Here is an 18,207-nt window from a genome sequence, read left to right on the forward strand (position 1 = left end):
CTTTACGTATATATGCACAGGCATATAATACATTTCAACATGGATTAAGTTTTGGAAAGATGTTGAACTACTACTTTAATATTTAATACTAGCTTTAAAAATTGTATCCTTAAGTATTTCCAGTGTATAAATCAGAATTCTTTTTAGACTTTTCTGTCATTAAAATTCATTATTTCATGCATTCCCAAGAAATGTATGTTTGAGCAAATTAGGTTTACATTTAGCCCAGTTATTGAAATTATTTTCTTCTCTTTTATAGTCTGTGCATTTTATTTTTTCAAAATGTGGTGTTCCAAATAATTTATAAGGAGACATAAGATACCTAATGGATCTGAAAGTGTTCAAATACTCACTAAAAAAGGACACTCCTCCATTAGTAGGAGGGAGAAATGTACTAGAAATGGTCAACAGCTCCTGTCATTTTTTAATATGATTGAAACCACAGGCTTCTCTTTGATAATTTAGACACTATTTCATAAAACTTTCCCATTTTTCAGTTCACATACCTATCAGTTCAATATGTGACCAATGCCTGAAACAAAGTAATTTTATTTGGTATAATTAGACCAAATTATAGTTCCTTCCAAAACAAGGGACTTGATCTTCAGGATATTCTTTCACAACATGAACTTTATTGGGGCAATAAAAATAAACTTTACCATATCCAACCTAAGAAGTCTTCGGATATTTCCTGCAACTAACATAAGAGCACTCCACAGTATTTGCTTTTTACAAATTTGTATTTGCTGCACATCCCATTCCCAGCATGGTAAGAGGAGCACGGTCCCATGATCAGAGCATTGCTATTGCTTAATGTAGAACCTTTGCCTTGCTTCTGGAGGACACTGAGATCTAAAGATTTAATCTATCATATAAAAAGTTAATTACAGCTTCTGCACCATCAGTAATTCCTTGTATAGGTAAAGGTGAAGTCTAGGGTAAGATGTATAGGCTTCTTTATAAGTTTTTGGAAGAATCTGATCCTGTATTAAGGTTTTAAGTTTGACTACATTGAAAAGTGAAGGGGGAGGGTATTAGTACAATAATGTTCATATTCATTACAAAGAAGTGTGCTCCCAGGTACCTTCATGCCAAGCCCTGTTGTCACCCTTATGAATGGTGTATAAGACAAAATGCGTACGGTGCAGTAAGCCATGAGTGTGCTCACTGTCCTTAAGGATGACAGCAAAAAAGCGTATCTGTATGTAGACAACCATTTTTCAGCAACACTCTAAGTGCAGCATTTCTTGTTCATTCCTTTCTTCTCAAACCTGCTAGTTTGCGTGTGTTTACCCAGAACGTAAACCCCCAGGTACCCAGGGTGCACTCCCATTCCCTCTGCTCTGCTCTGTATAGCAGCCCTCTGCAGGTGATCACTGCAGCTGTGATTCAGGGAGGAGGGTGTCCTGCATCCTCACAGAAATGAATGTGATCAGGAGGGAAGATCTGTAGTTGACACCATTCTCTGTGGCATAAATGTGAACATATGTGGTCTGGGAAAAGGGTGGAAATGCTCTGACGATGAGAGAAGCTGGCAAAAGAGCAGGGTGATAATTCAAAGGAACAGACAATGAGGTTATTGGTTCAGAATTGGCTTGCGTGGATAGCTGGACCACTAGGTACTAACTGACTAAGCATAATTTTCCAAGCACGGTTTGAGGCGGGGTTGAAAGAAAGACATAGAGCAGAAGTCAGATTTGCTATCTGCTAGTGACAGCTGCATAATTTTCAGTACTTTCTCAAGAGGACCTGTGGCATAATAGGGAAGGAGTTTATGTGTACAATCAGCCAGTAAACCCAGCTCAAGACTAATGTATCCCATACAAGATATTACAGCTACCTTTGATGACAGGTGTCTCTCTGAATGTTGAACCCAATGTATATGAGCTGAGATAGGTCCCACTTTCTGTGAAAACATGGGAAGACAGTGGGCTCTCTGCAGTGGCAGCTCTCCTGTGCATGAACCGATGTGACAAGCAGCTCTTCCAGAGTGACTTGTAGTGTAGACATCCCTTTGAGATTCCCAGGTAGGACAAATTTTTAATAGCTGCCTTAGTAGCTAATTAGCCATATGCATGCTTTGATATGTGGTTCAGTCACTACATGATGAAAAGTCTTATTTACATATTTTCCACCTGTAGCCTGTTTTTCTATCAGCCCAGGCTTTCTGAAAGTGTAGCATAATGCCAAGTTTTCCCAGAGTGATAGTGTGTTTGAACCAGTACTATTTAAAGGACTCCAATTTTATACTATTAAGACCCAAACCAGATGCCTCCCAATTTTTTAACTGTATTAAATTTCATCTTCCTTTTTCTTGAGTCTTCTTTCCCAGGAGGAATTCAGAGTAGTGCAGTGGAGCAGAAGGAGAAATAAGAGCATATCAGCCTGTTGAAAGTGACTTTTTCTTTGTGTTGACATTGAATATAAAGAGGAGATAGTCTGTATTTCTTCTTAAAAAAATACAGGAAAAGAAATTGAAAATAAAAGGACTAGGGAAGTTAATACGTTTCTCATTCTTTCGATGTTATTTATACACTAGGTGGTTACTATGACATCTTAGACTTAGTAAATGGCTATGATGGCCATGGGTCCAGCTAAGTCCTACCTTGCTTTGCAAAATTTTGGACTTAAATTTCCTTTGCATATTAATAACTCTTCAACATCTGTACACAACTGATATTCCAGCAAAAGCCTGGTAGTAAATAGGTTTGCGTAGTAAGGTAGTACTTGTGTTTGTGAAAGAAAAAAAAAAACAAGGAGGAGGAAAAGACAGGAAATTGCTTTTGTGATGTGTTAAAGTACTCTAAAATGACCCAAAAGCAAACAATTACCACAATGGGTGTGTTTATTATAGTCAGAAGCTGTGCAACTGTGGCATTCTCATGGGACAGTGGGCTGTCATTTATTTAAACCTGCCATGAGTTTAGAGAAATACATATGTTATACTTTCTTTCCTTTGCTGGTCTTCCTCACCCACTGTAATAATTGCTGAACTTTCTTGCTTCCTGCAAACAGGGCTGATGGCTATGTCACTGGGAAGGAATGAAATCCCTGCTTGTCCCTACATATGAATGATGCATCTCTTCAGCATTTTGCACATTCCTGCACAATTCATAGTGTCATATGCCACTGCCCCTAAGACTGACTGCAGCCTGCAAAGTGACTGTCACCATTATGTTGTTGACATACTCATTCCTTCTGGCATGGAAAGCGTATTCTAGCTGCATTTTAACTAGGGGACCTGATAATTTTTCCAGCTCGGCAGTTAAGAGATGAAAAATCTCCTGGCCAAATATTGAGGGCAGATGTGAGTGCAAGACAGCACATGTTACCTAGCCCTCCAGCACAGAATAACTTGTCTATCCAACCACCAGCACCACAACACTTTCAGCTGACTAGACAACATAAACTCACCTACTGGGGTCTTCAGCAGGCCAGAATAGTCCATTTCCATATAGTTATTAATATTTTTCTGGACTGGAATGGACTTGTTTGCTTATCTGTCCCAGGAAATCCTGACAAGAACTCTTCTTTAGCTGCAGAGTCCTTGCCAATTATTTCACACCTGTAAGATGATGATGTGATGGAATACATGTGGGTTTTCACCACAGGAGCCTGGAAGCAGGTTTATCCTGCACACATCCAGACACTCCTGGTTCTGCTCTGGACTGTCTCAGTGCCAGTGGAAGTGTACTAAGAGAGAAAGATGAGAAAGATAATTAGCTGGAGAATCCCTAAGATGTTCCAAGTTTATGTTTGAGTTTGTTACACATGAATGACTAATTTCTTCTAAAGTAGTTTTTTACTCTTATAAGGTCTATAGTAGAGCATAGTTCCCCAAGAAACCCATTAGCTGACTTTGGATATCTAAACATATTTTTGAATAATTTAATTTGTCTACCAGTCCCCTTAGAAGCAGGCAGAAAGGGTTTTTAAACATGGAGAGTTAATTTTGTAATTCATATATAACTTTCCATAGTCATGTAAATGTACATTCTACTTAACAGTGTAGAAATCAAATTATTCTGTTAATCCATGACATAACAATAAATCTGATATTTTAACCATGATGAACTATAATTAGATCAAAATACTGTCCTGAACACTTGGTATAAAAGGAAAAAATATATGGCTGCTCACATATGCACCATTATGATAAATTTATTACAAAAGAACATAAGCTAGTGTATTCTAGCTTGGTTTAGCGGTCTTGTTCAGAACACGGCAGGAGTAATTTAGAAAGAGTTTTCTATCAGTTTTATCCACATTATACATAATGAAACTGTCAAATTGAACCATTATTATACTAATTTTGGCTCTCTTAATAATCCTTTTTGTATTGTGTAATCTTATACAATCTTACAATGATGGGGAATGTATATAATTGTTGGTTGCACTAGCAGCTTGTCTGTATAAAAGGAGAACAGATTTTAAAAATAGCCATTACTTTTAGTTGTGCAGTATAAGAAACCTTATTTAGTCATCCAAAACCAGAAGAAAACAAAATTTGACATCTAGCTAGTAGGTTGTCTTTTAATCAAGCTGTAAGCAAGTAGACAGCCATATATCAAGTGACAAACACTTAAAAATACTAGGAAGGTTTTGAAATCGAGAGCTCAAAAGAAGGAAATGTCACAACCAGGGTACTTTGATTTCAGCCCTCTTATATGAACACATTATGGTTCAGACTTCAATTACATAAGTGCATAGTACTTTTTTCTGAAGGAATTCTGCCTCATTTTATGTGATTAAATGGGCTCTCTAATGAGCAACATTTAAATTTGTTTTTTTTCTTTTTATTGTTTGCTGAGTGAACCTCATTCATTTCATGTTGTCAAGGCTTTATTTTGAAGACAAAAATCCTGAATTTCTCATTGGCTTTTTACAGTGTTCATTGTTGTAATTAGCAAAAGTCACTAAAATAATTATTAATTTTCATAAATCCTGAAGAGGAAACAGGTCATCATTAGTCCATTTTCACTGTTCAGAATTGAAGCTCAAATGAGTGTTAGGATATGAACCCATTTTTGCTGTTCAGATAGAAATTCTAGAACATAGGTATGAAGAGCTCAAAGAGAAAAAGCAAGGAGGAGGTGGACAAGATGGCTAGACTATTTCATGTAAGAAAATAAATCTTCTGAAGGAATGTACTGTCTGTTAAAATGTTCAGTTCCAGAATATGAATCATTTCCCATGATTAAAACCCGAACCAAAAAACTGACTTTTCTTTCCTGAAAAGCAAAACAACCCCCCAAAAAACCCAAACAAAACAAAACAAAAAAATTGAGATGTTGTCTTCTTTTTGAAATAAGGAATTCTCTGTGTGTGGGGAGAGAGCTGTTGGGAGAGTGCAATGGCACATCTCTAATCCATGAAGTAGTAATCAACTCAGAAAATGTGTGAGAGTAGATGGAGCTGTGGTTAGGCAATATGTTATAATACTAAAATGTTAGTCTATTTTTTTTTTAATAGATTGACTCATTTAATTATATGCTTTACTGTAGTCCAGAAAAGACTTTACTATAATCTAGAAAAGATCTAGAGGTTGATCTAATTTGAAAATGCTTGTAATTAAAATACTGGGGTTTTTTTCTGCATATTTGAAGATGTATTTCATCAATATGCTGGATGAATATAATACAGTTTTGCAATAATTATTTTTAATTCCCTTGTTTCCACATACATCACATTAGCTACTTTATAGGCCTTTTCCCATAGCAGTTCTTTGTTTGAAAAGAGCTATGTGGTTTATTAATTATGTTATCAATTTCCACTTTTGATGCAAATTCAGAAGCCAAAGGAAAAAAAAAAAAGCTAAGACCTTCCAAGCAATTGTTTCTAGTAGTGTGTCTCTGTTTCTTTGTGTTTTACCTCTCTCTCATGAGAAACCAATGATACAATGTCCTAGTACGACACTTTATTTTGTAGTCATATGGGCATTATTCTACAAGGTCCTCAGACTCTCATGTCATAGGGAAAATATGCTATGTTACTTTTCACAAGAGCAAGGATATTAAACTCTGGTGTCCTGGCTATATTCCAGTTTGATTAATCAATATTCTGTATTGTTTCTCTAAAATTTCAATTAAAAGATTGTTCTTTATTTAGATTCTAGCAAACATAGTATTGTATATGTTGAGTAAATGCAGAGAAGACTACATTTTTTATTGCAGTTTAATTTTATGAAGCCTTTTCAACTTTGAGGAAAAATAACAGTAGAAATGTCAGTATGTCACAAGAAAATACGACTGGCTATTCAAAGCAATGTTAAGCTGTTGCAGGATATCAGCTCTTTCATGGTAAATTCATCTTAATGTAAAAAAAACAGATTTAAATGAGACATTGGTGGTACATATGGTACAGTAATGTGGCAGTGCTATCACATAAACATGGACCAAGATGGATTTGATGATTCCTGTGACCTTACTGACCCCTGTGAGGACAGGAGCAATCAAGGTCCTTGAACACAGATGTGCCCAGTGTTGTGAAGTGGTGCTCTTGACTTGCAGGGAGATGGAGTGTTGCACACACTTTCCTTTCTATTGAACAGCACAGCTGGCCTGTGCAGATCAGAGCATCTGCTGCTCCCTCTGAAATGCTGCTGCTGCAGTCCCCTTATCACAAGCTCTGCATTCTGCTTGATTCCCACACCTGCCACTTGGACAGTATAACTGAGAATGACCCCAGTAAAATACAGAAACTACATGATGCAATCCATAACAGCAAATCTACAGTTATGAAATCCAACAGTTTCATTGTATAAATAGATCTGGAACTAAAAATGCACTAATGAAGATGTTTTTCATCTTGTGTTTTAGGAGACAACAAAGGATAAGTGTACTGTCAATGAACCAGTTCTCTCCTTTATCTTTCAAAATATAATTTCAAAAAGTAATCCAGCTGTTGAGATGCTTAAGATCAATATCCTTATATTCAGAGTTATTGAGTCTTTTGCTGTAGTATGAGTAGGAAGAGAGAATTTGTGGAAGAACCCCGGGGCTCTTTAGCCAAAGAAGTGATGTGTTCACTTGGATTTGGTTCTTGTGATTTTGAGAGAAGGTGCTTCTGACATGTCTTAGGACTGTAAAATGTGAACCAGGACAGCCTGTGGGCATACCAAATAATTCTGAACTACATAGTCACTCAAATCAAGATAACTAGGGACAACTTGAAAACAGAGCCTGAGGCCTTGACTGCTTCTGAGTGCTGAAAGAGCATTGTCTGAGTTTTCAGATGGTCCCTGTAGGAGATCTGGTTCCTCCACTCCACTGTGCTGCTGTTTTTCATTCAGACAAGGTTGCTGTAGCCTTCCTGGTCATACTGGAGCTTTAGCACAGATGATTAGATGTCTTGTTCTTCATCTGTTGCCTCCCCTTCACAGAGCACTCTGAGGAGACAGTGATTTGAGGACAGAATCTCACTGAAGGAAAGGGTTTGAAGAGCATTGTTATAAGAAAAAAAGGTAGGAGGCCGTTATGTGGTAGGGCAGCACAGCTCACCACAAGCTAATTGCTTCTCCCTTTGGAGAATGAAATCAAGCAGGAAATAAAGCCATTTGGATAAAACAGCACTTATCTGGGCTGGTAGTGGTCTTTTGGCCAAAAGATAAGTAGGTGTAAACCCCTGATGGTTGGAGATAAAATAAAGGGCCTAATGCCACACCATGCTGCAGCCAACTCCAGTCCTAGCCTACAGCAAGGCAGGATTATTGTCAGGGTTAATGGGGCAAGGGAAGACCCCTGCTCCTACACATGATCTCCCCAAACTCTGATGACACTTGTCCAAAAGTTTTAATAGCATCATGATCCCTGATGATACCACACCTTTTTTAATATCAGGGTTTTGACACACTCAGGTGTATTACAAATCATTATTAATCATCAGTCATACCTGCTGACTGAAAGTCCCTGAAGCAGTTCTCAGAATCAGAAAAGCCAAAAAAGTATTTACTACATATGTTGTCCTTTGGAAGAGTCATTCATTCAGTGCAAGTGTCATGGATCTTTCTTTTGCTCTAGCCTTGCACTCTTAGGATGGCAACAGAGGGAGCAATATATTCCTCCAACATACGCACAAGGATCCTGTGTCATCAAGATCCTTGTATCACTGTTACCAAGTCTCTTAAAAACTCCAGCTTCTTGGCAAGAGTAATTCCTGTGAAGGGTCTGGTCCAAATCAGTGGAGACTGTGTGGAGCCCTGCTCCTGAAGGCAGTGCCCAGGGAAGTTCAGATATGCAGGCGTGTAGTGGCTGCACAGGGGCCGCTCATATGGGTCACAGAGCCTGTATGACTGACATGAGAAATAATCTGCCAGAGCAGGACTCTGCCACCAGAATCTGGCTCTGCTGGAGTTCATGGTGGGTCTGAAGCCAGCTGCACAATTTAGGGATGCCTGTCACAAGGTATAACATTCAAAAGGTCTGGTTCCAGTGCTCTGACACACCTCACTCCTCTCCCGTCTGTTTAGGAGAGAATATAATTATCTGGGTCATATGTTACCATCATGTACAGGAAACAAGCTGTGATAGTCAGATTTTTCTTTTACATACCCAGTATCTGACCCTATTTAGGGTTTGGGGCATTTTTCCTTTCATTTTTAATTCTTCACTCTTGGTATAGAGATTGTAGTAGGTGAATGACACTGCTGTGGGTTAGGCTATCTTTTTTAGACCAGAACAAGAAAGGGCAGGCAGTCAATATGTTTAGATAGCAAGCTATTAGTTTATAACTTTGTAACACCAATTAATATCAAATGGTCTTTTTAAAGTTTACAGTAGCATAAATGTTTGTAAATAAACACTGAAGAAGAGTATCATTCCCTAGAACTTTCACAGGCTAACTTTGCTCTTCCGCCATCCATTAACAGTGCCCTATTTTCTAAAGTCCCCATAGGTATATGACTATTCATAAAGAAGAAGAAAAAAAGGATGCATTCATGAACAGTAAGCAAATAAACTGGAAAAACATCAGATTTTCATACTATAATTTCCTACATGAAACTTCTTTGTTATCATTAGGAAAGCACTATAGGCTAATGTCTTATGAAGATGTAAAAAAAAAATATAAAAAATGTGTCTACAGTTTTGAAAGTTTCATAAAAGTAATTCACAGACCTTTTTTTAATTATGTTAACTGTACGAATTTTGCACATTGCCTTAATGATAACTGTGATCATTGTATTACATTATGTATTCAGTAACAGTAGCAGAATTTTGTGTGGTAGTCTGAACAACTGGAAGCTGAAAGAAACATCTATGCAGTCCACAAATGCATTATGAAAGTACTTAATCTGAAGCAAACACAATAGTATATGCTTTTACTATGTACTCTTTTGGATTTAGCTATGACAAATTATCTTATAGAACATTCTAAGGTCAAAATTAAATATATTGCCTCAGTTAATCCTGATTTTAAGACATGTATTGGGTTTTTTTTAGATATGTCTTGGGGTTTATGCATTGGGTTTTTTTCAAGAAAACTTTTCCAAGTGAATGCAGAAACTGTCATGAGGTGATACACCATGCTGCCGCTTCTTTTAGGCAAATAGCTGCTTTCTGAATGGCAATTTATTTTTCCCCTCTGAGTTTGCTTAATGATGTTATTCAGAGTGATAATTTGTCACAGTGTGAGGCTGCCTGCCCCAGAGGAACTCAGCAGGGGCTGGGAGCTGCTGCCTCTCACAGGTCACTCCTCTGTGAGGCAACAGCTTGTATGCCTATAGGAACATGCTAACATCCCCCCTCCCTCCAAGAAATATCACCCCTCAGTTCTTCCCCCCCCCCCTCCCCCCCCCAATACAGAGTAGCATCTCAAAAATCCCTGAAGAAAGAGAAAATAAACTTCTACACAGGAATGTCTCCTTCCCAATATGGATTTTTTGAGTGGAGAGACTGCTTTCTTCTCTTTCTGAATGCAGAAGGTAATTTTTTGACACTTTAATCTGTCAACAGATAACCAGAATATTTATGAAAGGGACACTTTTGTGACCAAGGTGCCAGCCTAAAAGTCAATAGTGATTTTGTTCATAAATGAACTAAAGAAGTCTGTAGTTTGTCACAAAATAAATAAATTAAATAAATTAAACCTTTCAATATTTTTTACATGTCTTTTCAATGTCTGCCTTGCATACCTAGAGGCAGTGACAGCATGTATGTGACTGTTACTTCATGCTGACATGAATATTACTGGAAGTGTTATGTCCAAGCAGATGTGTTTGGCACATCTATATTTTCACTTAATTTCTCAAATTTCTTTGGTTGTTAACTCTTGGAGCTTTTTTTTCAGCAGCCATTATTAAAAATAGATGGAAGTTCTCAATTTGCTTTCACCTGTTTTATCAGCCACAAGTATCAGAAAATTATTAAAGGATTAGCTGCATGTTTCTTCCACCATTATGGAACAAACTGTACTCAGTTCAATGGTTCATTTTATAAAGTGGACATTGTAATATGTTCACTAAAAATACCCTATTACTTTGGAAAACCCACGAACATAGCACTGTATTAGGAGGAGCTGCAAGAAAGTGTGAAATGCAAAATGGAGGAGCCTAGTCGGGAAAAACAAAAAAGTCCTTCAATCTCTACTGCCTCATACAGCTCTTTGGAATTTAACATCTTTGCATATTTCTCCTTCCTCTTCCCTGTCTTCTTTAATTAGTACCACTGGGTGACTACTAAAATCTCCAGCAGCAAAATATTGTTGAAGTGCACAGAAGTGCAACAAGGCCTTAGCAACAGGTTATAGCAGTCTTCTTTTTTAAATTACACTTCAGCATCATTGTACCATGGTGCCAAGGCCAGAAAGATGCTAATTTTAGCAGAAATGCCTAGACATTCCACAGACAGAGGAGCAGGGGAACTGGGTCGTGGACAATTATTTGAAAGCAAGGAATTGGGAGTCATCCTGGAGCTATGACTTTGCTCTTGCTAGTGTTGTGCTGTTAAGATGAATGGGAGATGTGTGGGTTCAGTGACTTTGAAAATGAGGTTATATAAACTCTGCAGGGATCTTTGCTTTCTTTCATGCCTTCATCCCCAGTGCCATGCAGGAGCCGCATGTGTCAAACAGATTATAATTTTCTGTCTCCTAATGCTTTGTGTTTTCTGTCCTTTCTTATCTTGAAATCTTGAGTTCACCCATTGTCTTGGACTGGATTATTCACACACTCCTCAGTGTCGATAACACAGCTACACTTAGAAAGAAACACATACTTCTTTGGGGGAGAAAAGGAGTGGGAGGGGGAGTGTGTACTATACCTTTTGCTATTCAACACTGAAGTCAGTATCTTCATCCAAGGTAGTGCAATTTTTTCTAGAGTTCCAGAAAACTGTTTTTTCCTTGACTTTATATGTGAAAAGGTGGCAAACTAACATTTTTTTCTAGCACTGAGTAGTTGGGAAAGGTGATTATTTTTTTTTAAATTGGTTTATTTGAAGGCATTTCTGGAAGAACTGATAATTATCTCATTTAAAATTGGTGTTTATAATTGATTGTTAATTTCTCTTTTTCACAATAATTACCCCCAAAAATGAAAATTTCACAATAAATCTTCAGGCTCATTGTAGATCACAGACATATGGATGGATGGATGCATTTTTTACTTCTGGAAAATGAAATTCTTCCAGAAATTATTTCAATGTGGTTGTATACAATGAAATGTAACAGTGATAGTCCAATAAAAAAAACTTAATAATTAAAGAAAAAAATTGAAAAATTAAAATCTAGGCTTATGTTAATTCTAGTAGCACTGTAGACCAATTTAGGTGATATGGAGTAAACTGAGTCTATCTTCTGTTTCCGCCCTAGCAGAATTAAATTTAAGTTCCAGCAAATTGCGTCTATGCAATTCCATTGCAGGCTTAATCTAAAGACAGTGGGGTGGCCCAGCATTATCTTGGGGTTTAATTTTGCCTTCGGAATTTTTATTACTGGTGATGATGTGTGAAAAGGAAAGAGAACAGTGTGGTTTTCAGAAGCCAGGGTGAGTTTGTTTGGCTGATGCTTAGGAACAGTAATAAACAAAGCCTTTCAAAACTGGTCACAGATGACCAGTAAGTCCCTAGAAAACAATAGCATTTAAATTATTACATTTTAGAACATACCCCGTTTAATTTGTAGGTGCTGCAGAGTTTGTGTGGCAAAGTGATTGTAAAATACCTATTTACATGCCGGAAGCTAAAAAAGTTTATTGTTGCAAAAAGCTAGATCATATTAAACAAAGCAACATGCACCAACTATTACATCATTCTCCACTAAACTCAGAGGTAAGATCTCGACTGAGAATTAGATCCATAATGAATAATTTGTGACAGGCTTTTTTCTAACAAGAGTTGAATTAATTTTCCTAAGAAAATTAGTAATACTCATACTAAAGCTAAAATTCTACTCTACTGAGGCTGCACCAGCCTATTTTATTTCCATTTCTATAACTCCCTTAGCTACCAAGAAGACACTGCAGTGGGGGTCAATGATAGGTGTAATTAGACCCTCATATATACCCTTAGGAAACAAAAATTTGGGCAACTGTCCTGAGAACAAAATGCCCAAATGCTTGTACTGTCACCAGTTTTCTGAAGATACTTATATTTAACTTCATGGTGTTTATTAAGATTTGTAAAGATAAATATGCTACAGTTAAATTAATCTCTTGATATCCCTCTAAACAGTATATGTGTGCTGTGAAAGGTCTGACACAAGACAGAAAAAGTACATGCCCTCAAACTTCACTGGTTTGTAAAGCACTTCCATTATTGACTTCTTCATATTTTGTCCCTGTCGTGGTTTAAGCTGTAGGAGTCCTGTGTACTGGCCAGCCTCTCCTTTCTGTTTCAGAGATTCTTGTAGTGTACTCTAACTTGTTTGTTTTGTTTACCTATAGGCATTGATTGTACTTTGCTTATTGTTTCCCATCCCAGGTCTCACCTTTCCACTGTTTGATGTGATATCCTACACATTTTATCCCACTTTTTCCTTCCTAGACTCTCTTTCCCTATACTAATATCACCAGTTGCCTTTTGCCCAGTGTCTCTCTGTTCTCTTGCTTTCCTTATATGAAGATTCATTATACCTCTTCTTATTCACCTAGAACTTTGGGTCCCCATGGCCAGTCATGCTGGGTCCCATTTTTCTCAGTTCCATGGAAAATGCAATTTCTACATGTGCCTAAATATTCTTCTCTCTTCTATGGCTCTGACAGCCTCTTCTCCCTCTCTCCTCTTCTTTGTAATCTTATTTTCATCTCTGAAAGATACATCATTTAGAGCATCAGCTTATAAAAATCTATTGGGAAGATGGCTAGAGCCAAGCTGGAAGCATTGCTTTGCTGTTAGGTATTAATTTATGTTATCAGACCTATTCTTTGAGCTGCAGATAATTGGAAAGGTTCTTGTAGCTGCTTAGATAAATAGATAGCAGAAGCTTAATGTGTGATATATTGGGTTTTCTTTTTTAATGTTTTTCTTTTTTTTTTTTTTCCTCTGAAAAATCAATACATTTCTGCCCTTGAATATTTTCTGGAATTTGGAACACTGATCATGTGATATGCGAAGGTGTTACAGACAAAGAAATGTATCAGGTTCAATCCAAGGCCTTATAAATGTGGCTGGTCAGTAAGCAAAAGTAAATCTTCCTGTCTGCCTTCCTCCATTCATGAATAAGCAAGTGAGTAAAGAATTAGGATGTTGTTCTCCTTAATTCTTAAAAGTAATTATGGTTATTCACTGAAGTTTAGTTCTCACAGATGGATTTATGAAGCTTTTTCAGATTACCTTCTCGCTTTCCATGAGCAAGTCTCTCCATTTATTGTTGTATTTTATCTTGTGTTGGTTATATATAGTAGGATTGGAATTCATTTCACCTGACTTCAGCCTCTACAGTGTTTCAGTTAGATGGCCTTTATAGTTGAAGAAAAGAAAGAGGCATTTTTAGGGTATGAGATTCATTTGACCTGCTTCAAATGTCTACTTTCAGAACAGAGAAAACATGCTATACAAGTACCTCCACTAGCTACAAAGGAAACCTAAAAGGATTAGATCAAATGTAAAAATCTTATTGTTGTGTTTACGTTTATTCAAATTAGGAATCTCAGTTTAGTGACTGGAACTAATTAATGAAACCTACTTCTTTACAGAGTTGTTGTACAAGCAATTTTTATCATGTAAAACTTAACTTGAGAATATATTTTTCTTTTTGGTTTGGCTGGAAGGGACCTTTAAAGATCATCTTGACCAACCCCCCCTGCCATGGGCAGGGACATCATTCACTCGATTAGATTCCTCAAATTCCAGTCCGGCTGCCCTTAAATGCTTCCAGGGATGGGGCATCCACTGCTTTACTGCACAACCTGTGCCAGTGTCTCACCACCCTCACTTTAAAGAAATTTCTTCCTTACAGCCAGTCGAAGTTTACCCTCTTCAAATTTTAATTGTTCCTTGTCCTGTCACTACAGGCCTTGGTTAAAAGTCATTCTCTGTCTTTCTTATAAGCCCCTTTAAATAATGAATGGCCACAATAATGTGCTCCCGGACTGTTCTCTTCTTTAGACTGAACTACCTCAACTCTCTCAGCCTGTCTCTGTAGAAGCGCTCCAGCCCCCTGATCATCTTCATGGCCCTCCTCTAGACCTGCTCTAGAAGGTCCATGTCTTTATTGTGCTGGAGGCCCCAGAGCTGAGCACAGTACTTCAGGTAGGGCCACAAGAAAATGAAATAGAGGGGGACCTGCTGGTCTCAATTCTTTTGATGCAGCCCAGGATACAGTTGTTTTTCTTATACAATGTTGAACATTGCTATTTGTACCTTTTCCCACAGCTGAACCCCACCTTCACAGATAGCACATTGTTATGGAGGGGGTGGGGAAAAAGAAAAAGAATGTCAGGATAAAGCAGAACAGTTGTAGGAATTGCTCAAAATCCAAAGTATAATTTATAATTATATCTTGCAAATAAAATCTACTATAACAAAGCTGAAATAATTTCCAGTGTTTCTTACTAAAGCAAGCAGACCTTAAAAAAAAGGTCTCTGACAGTTTTTTTACTTAGACCAGGCTTGCCCTTCAAAAATTTGCTGTCGTAGCTAGGCTGGGGAGGGGTGAGATGTTTTCTCCATCCTGAGTGACATAAGTATGATAGCAACTCCCAAGATGTAGAAATGCTTCTAAAACAGCTAAAAAGCTATTTTGCAAGTAAAGCGTATTCTATTCCCGGAATGAAAACCCTTTGCTGGTTCTCTATCTCCGTGGCTAGGATTTATGAACATAACTGTAGTGTAAAGGTTTTTCAACAAACACTTGTAAACCTACAGAAGGCTTTCTGCCCTTCAGAAGTCTACATCCTTAAATTCTCTCTTTTTGATAGCCTTATGAATTGCTTCCAATGAACAAACTTTTCCTTAAGTGACCACATAAAAATATCCCAGAGTCATCTTTGAGACAAGTTCGTTTGATCTTTTGTTGAGGATCTTTTCTGCTATACAGATAATTTATACTAGTCTCATGAGTAGTCACTTACCAGATATGTATATTAATTCAATAAAGATGTGCTGTCTAGCCGAATGTGTGCCAAAATATTACGACTTCCCCTCTTCATTTCTGCCTAACAAGTTGAAATAATTAACAATTTCTGGCATACTGTCTTTTGTCACTATGTATGACCTGAAAGTATCCAGACATACGTTATGCAGAGCCTTCATCTCTTTCTTTTCGGTGGGTGGGAGAAAGTCAATTACTTATGAGGAGACTGCCATGTTTAATTCTTGAGTGTATTTAGTTCCAAAATACAGTAGAACTTGTATATTCAAGACATTAATTTTATTATATCCTGACAATACCTGGTTCTGTAACCTTCTGCTAAATTCACAGAAATTCTTTGTAGCGCTGAGGGAGGAAGGTGTATGCTGCTCTGTGCGCTAGAGAAGAGATGGTTCAGCATCTCTCACAGCAGCAAATTTCTCAAACTGTTTTGAGTACATCAGTTTTGGCCAGAGTCAGAGCACAGTAGGGTTGTTGAGCATTATGTTCTTGCCAGTGAATGCAAACTGCTGTAAGCAAGGATGGGCTTTTAAATGATGTAAGTCTACAGGCTTAAATCCAATTTGTAAATTCCCCTCATTTTAACAGCTTTGAGATTTTTGTGTGAGGTTGGTTTTTTGTTTGTTTTTTGTTTGTTTTCCCCAGTTTAAGCAGAAAATAGAAAACCACAAGAAAAACCCAAACAACCATTCTTGTTCTACCATGACAGTATTCATATGAGGAGTTATACCTATATGACTCGCATGTTGTAAGTAAAAACATCTGTGTTCAGACAAGCCCTTAGAGAGGAATATTATATAGCTCACCAAGCCTCCCCTGCTTTTACAAGTATGGCAAAACTGATGCTGTGCTTAGGGGGATCCTGATCTGTACCCTATGTTAGCATAATGTTCTCTTGGAGATGTGGTTATACCAGGATTTCCTGTACATGGTGGTGTCTCAATGACTGTCTTTGTCAGTACAACAAATATCTCTGCTGCTAAAACAACCTCCCTACTTTTAACTTACAGAACCACAGAATCCTAAGGGTTGGAAGGGACCTCAAAAGATCATCTAGTCCAACCCTCCTGCAAGAGCAGGGTAACCTAGAGTACATCACACAGGAACTTGTCCAGGCGGGCCTTGAATATCTCCAATGTAGGAGACTCCACAACCCCCCTGGGCAACCTGTTCCAGTGCTCTGTCACTCTCACAGCAAAGAAATTTTTCCTGATGTTCACATGGAACCTCCTATGCTCCAGTTTACACCCATTGCCCCTTGTCCTATCACTGGACATCACTGAAAAAAAACCTAGCTCCATCATCCTGACACTCACCCTTTACAGATTTGTAAACATTGATGAGGTCACCCCTCAGTCTCCTCTTCTCCAAGCTAAAGAGTCCCAGCTCCCTCAGCCTCTCCTCATAAGAGAGATGTTCCATTCCCTTAATCATCTTTATAGCTCTGTGCTGGACTCTTTCAAGCAATTCCCTGTCCTTGAACTGAGGGGCCCAGAACTGGACACAATATTCCAGATGCAGCCTCACCAAGGCAGAGTAGAGGGGGAGGAGAACCTCTCTTGACCTACTAACCACACCCTTTCTAATGCACCCTAGGATGCCTTCTTGGCCACAAGGGCACATTGCTGGCTCATGGTCATCCTCCTATCCACCAGGACCCCCAGGTCCCTTTCCCCTTCACTACTGTCCAGCAGGTCAGCCCCCAACCTGTACTGGTACATGGGGTTGTTCTTCCCCAGATGCAAGACTCTACACTTGCCCTTGTTGAATTTCATCAAGTTCCTCTCCGCCCAACTCTCCAGCCTGTCCAGGTCTCGCTGAATGGCAACACAGCCATCTGGTGTGTCAGCCACTCCTCCCAGTTTAGTATCACCAGCAAACTTGGTGAGGGTACATTCAGTTCCCTCATCCAGGTCATTGATGAAAATATTAAACAGCAGTGGTCCCAGCACCGACCCCTGAGGGACTACACTAGTCACAGACCTCCAGCTAGATTCTGCCCCATTGACCACAACTCTCTGCCTTCTTCCTTCCAACCAGTTCTTGATCCACCTCACTACCTGATCATCAAGCCCACACTTCCTTAGCTTATCTATGAGGATGCTGTGGTAGACAGTATCAAATGCCTTACTGAAATCAAGAAAAACCACATCTACCGCTCTACCATCATCCATCCACCTAGTTACTTGCTCACAGAAGGCTATAAGGTTGGTCAAACATGACTTCCCCTTGGTAAAGCCATGTTGGCTGCTCTTAATGACCCCCTCATCCTTGATATGCCTAGAGATGGTGTCAAGAATAAGTTGTTCCATCACCTTTCCAGGGATGGAGGTAAGGCTGACCGGTCTATAATTACCCGGGTCCTCCTTCTTGCCCTTCTTATAGACCGGTGTGACATTTGCCATCCTCCAATCCTCAGGCACCTCACCTGTTTCCCACGACTTACCAAAGATGATGGAGAGTGGCTCAGCAATGACCTCCGCCAGCTCCCTCAGCACCCACGGGTGTATTCCATCCAGACCCATTGATTTATAGATGTCCAGATTACTTAACTGATCCCTAACCCAATCCTCATCTACCAAAGCAAACTCCTCCTTTATCCTGACTCCTTCCGGGGCTATAGGAATCTGGGTCCCCTGGGGAGAGTCTGCAGGAGTAAAGCCAGAGGCAAAGAAGGCATTC

The 18,207-nt window shown here is 38.6% G+C and overlaps 1 protein-coding gene across 4 annotated transcripts in view; it reads left to right on the forward strand.

Annotated features, from left to right (window-relative positions):
• Positions 1–18,207, forward strand: part of HS3ST5 (heparan sulfate-glucosamine 3-sulfotransferase 5) — a 208,906-nt gene that overhangs the window by 19,406 nt on the left and 171,293 nt on the right. The window contains exon 1 of one of the 4 annotated variants that reach the window (XM_062632481.1): positions 12,708–12,728. The exons of the other annotated variants lie outside the window; for them this stretch is intronic. The gene's annotated coding sequence lies outside the window, so the exon portion shown is untranslated. Of the gene's footprint in view, positions 1–12,707; positions 12,729–18,207 lie in introns of those variants that run through there. 4 annotated transcript variants of the gene reach the window in all.

This window comes from Pezoporus occidentalis, unplaced genomic scaffold (genome assembly GCF_034315485.1).
Source record: "Pezoporus occidentalis ecotype Australia unplaced genomic scaffold, CSIRO_AGI_Poc_V1 ctg39, whole genome shotgun sequence".
NCBI lineage: Eukaryota > Metazoa > Chordata > Aves > Psittaciformes > Psittacidae > Pezoporus > Pezoporus occidentalis.